This window comes from Dermacentor variabilis, chromosome 4 (assembly GCF_050947875.1).
Source record: "Dermacentor variabilis isolate Ectoservices chromosome 4, ASM5094787v1, whole genome shotgun sequence".
NCBI classification, from domain to species: domain Eukaryota; kingdom Metazoa; phylum Arthropoda; class Arachnida; order Ixodida; family Ixodidae; genus Dermacentor; species Dermacentor variabilis.
Window position 1 is genome coordinate 232,785,279 of NC_134571.1, and position 3,490 is coordinate 232,788,768.

Consider the following 3,490-nt stretch of genomic DNA (forward strand, 5'->3'; position numbering starts at 1 on the left):
ACGTCGAGACCGCGGTGACAAAGTATTACACGTAAACTACGAAAATGCAACAAAAGAAAAATTGAGGAAGAACTTACATATGGGCTATCCGCAGGGTTTCACATACGTGTCTTCTTGTCTGATGTTCCTAGATCTACTCTAGTCCACATGCGGTGAAGCGCGCCACACACAATCCATTCTTACCTGCAATGCACCAGACGTATATCATACAGGTATTTACAGTTATGTTTTTTCATCTGTGGGAAGGAACGAAAGCAACTTCTAATTAATTATGACTTTTCCGCAATAATAACCAGACAAGCGTCTTACCCGATTTCTTCCAGAATGGTGATAACAGTTCCGAGCGTAGCAGGTCATTCGCACACTGTGCTTCAATTTAAGCAGTGTCGTTCCAGTGTTTCCTAGAGAAAAATTGACGAGAATACAAGACGAAAAAATAATATTAGAAATATATACATGAAAGTACGTCTCACATTTCCCTGTCCCAACTCTCGAACGCTTGATCCGTTCTCATGTAAAGCCTCTTTTTTTTTCTTCCTGTCAGAAAAAATAAGCCCGAAAAACAAGGAGTTTATCATACGTTGCAAAACCATTTACACAGTACAAAGCGACCTTTGTTCACTTGAAAAAGACAGTCATGCATTACACAACGTGAAATTAAAATGCCACTTACGAGTACGCATATCTTGAACGGCGAGATACGGCGGCTCCACTGCATGGAAAGGGCTTGCGCTGTTCTTGTCCATGTCACTTTTGTGTAGTTTGCGTTTATATGCGCAGTCCATGATAGCAGAAATGCACCAACTAGTCTACCAAGAGACGCGGAACGAGCTGGCATCCAGAGCTATTTGGCGGCAACTCACGCAACTGCTTGCGCCCCCGCGCCATTTGGCGGGAACTCGCCTGCGCCCCTGCGAGCAGACGGCGTTGGCCTGACGAAGAAAAAATAGACAGCAAGGAAAGCCCCGTTTCGCTTTCTCGCCCCGTCCTCGCTGGTGGGAGCTGATGCTGACAGAGAGAATCGCCCGTCCCTGCTTTCCAAGAACCTCTTCATTCCTTCTGGGAAAGGGAGAGGCGACAGCCCAAGACGACCTCGGTTCCCCACACTTTTCCTTTTTTTTCTTTTTTCAGGCGCTTCCTGTGAGCGCGTTGCCGTTTCCTTTTGGTGTGTGTGCTGTGCACGTGCGTGCGTGCGTGTGTGTAATGAAAATCTGCGCTCTATATTTTGCAGGGATTGGTAGCTCTATACGAATATGTATATACCTTATGTGGACAATAATTTTGACCTCTTCAACGCGTCGAACAGTACTTTGGGTGCTATGTACGTTAGCATGTAGGTTCTGTTTTCTTGTTTGGGAGTATTGTACAAATATCGTATAATCTTGATTGGTTTCCTTTTGTACTTGCTCAGTCTGTTATTACCGGGTGCAATTGTCTTTGTTTTAAAAGTGTCGCTGTAAAGGCTCTGCCAAGCGAAAGGGGGCTGCGGCTTTGTCAATCTGTATCTGACAGCTTTTTCTGCGCCTCTGCTGTCTGTACCTTTACAAGGCAGAAATAAATAATTTGAATTTTAATAAGTATTTATCGTCAAAGCATCACGTCTATATGTGCACGAAGTTCGATAGGTGCATGCATGCATACACAGTCAATACGCTTTCCAGAGAGCTTTGCACGAAAATGGTAGATATGCTTCACAGGAGACGGCGCTTGAAAAAACACTCATGATATACCATGAATTTATTAATTCTTAACTGCTTGATTGTTGAACGTCATTAGTTAATTGAGCGAAAATTGGAAGAATTTGATCTAACTCTAGTTCTTCCCAATCAAATCCACGTCGACAGCAGAAATGATCTATTTTATGATTTACATTGATTGGCATGCAGCCTTAATTATTCTTAGACGAATCGACAATAGCTAGAAAAATTGCAGATTTTGACATCTCTTCACAATTCGCCTTCGTATAATCGCTTCTTTCACCCTTCCCAGAGAAAACATCTAACTGAAATGTTTCCTAGAACTGTACAGTCCACGAGTCGCCTGCGCTTAGTTCGTTTGAAGATTTTTTCTGTGCTGCGACAGGGCCGTTTACAATTAACGCGCCGTTCGCGAACAATTTTGCTTGACTATTTCTGCAGTTCAGATGACTATTACGAGAACTGTCTAATGCAATATCCACTTGATTAAATTTTGTTCCCCGTTAAATAGTTATTTCCTCGATAGTTTAACTACAAAAGAAGAAAGCAATAATGAACGACACAATAGTATTGCAAACATATCCGTTTTTGAAGTATTGAAATCTTGTGCTTTTTGGTAAAGCAAATGTAATACTTACGCGATATGTCTTCTTCTTGCGACTTGCACACTGGTCTCCACGTACTCTTGCTCTCATAATAGTGGTCGTTGCATGCGCACCCGCATATATGGCGAAAATAAATTTGATTCTGATTACTAGAGTTCGATCAGTCCAGAACAAAACACAGAACCATCCTTTAGCCGGAAGGTGATATAACTGCCAGATGAACTGTCACTAACGTCTGTATGTGATGGTTGCTGTTTTTCCCCTTGTGATGAACCGCCGTCATCGCTTTTGTATAGCTGGTATATATTCCATCATTCTATATATTCGTCCTTCAACATTTGTTACGCAAAAGCAACAACAACAAAAAATTGCTGCCTCTCACTTCTTCAAAGCACTGCGCAGCCTGTCGGAACGCACTGGCGCGTGTGAACGCATGGCCTGAAGGTTCAATTTCAAAGTGTTGTTCAATTGCTGCCTGAACCACTCGTGAAGACCTTTCGTGCCCCGTTACTTTATTATGCTAGCTTTTCTTGTGACCGATGACAAGACATTAAATTTGGCGGCCTCTGCAAGACTAAGCTGCACCAACACAGCTTCTTAAATATACGAATTGGCTCAGCGGCTGTCGGACAGTGTGCATGGTCCCTTGTGGCACGTCCCTAAAAAATCAATTAAACGCTTAGCGTATATGCACAAAATGACGCGACCACTAATATAACATGAGAGGGGACTTTCGGTCTCACAAAAAAAACGATATATATATATATATATATATATATATTACACGAAGTGCGCATGCGCACAAGCATGATGCATGATGCATGCGCATCATGCATCATGCTTCGGGTATCACGCTGTTCCACCAGCTATTTTGACTTCCTTTTTGTTTTCCAACAAACGTGTTGCTTCTCCTTCCTAATTTCTCTCGTCATTACATTTAGAAGCTCACTGTATTCCCACTTTTTGCTTGGCCATTTGCCGTGTTCTTTCTCGACTCCCGCGGCTATATTTGTTATTTGTTGAGCGTTCAAATTTGGACTGGCCATTCTTCGCTCCGTGCTCTCCTTCACAACTACATATCCCATTTTCAAAATGGTGCGTTTATGGCCAGTCCTTGTGTTACTACAGTCTTACTCGCCAATGGCTCAACTTATCTCAACTGATCTGAACTTATCATAAATATCTTCC

At 42.5% G+C, this 3,490-nt stretch overlaps 1 long non-coding RNA gene across 1 annotated transcript; it reads right to left on the bottom strand.

Annotated features, from left to right (window-relative positions):
- Positions 1-323: 323 nt before the first annotated feature.
- On the bottom strand, positions 324-904 carry LOC142580194 (uncharacterized). The gene is made up of 3 exons (XR_012827628.1): positions 674-904; positions 474-537; positions 324-401 (listed from the first exon to the last, which is right to left on the bottom strand). It is a non-coding gene; the product is annotated as an uncharacterized LOC142580194 (long non-coding RNA).
- Between the last annotated feature and the right edge of the window lie 2,586 nt (positions 905-3,490).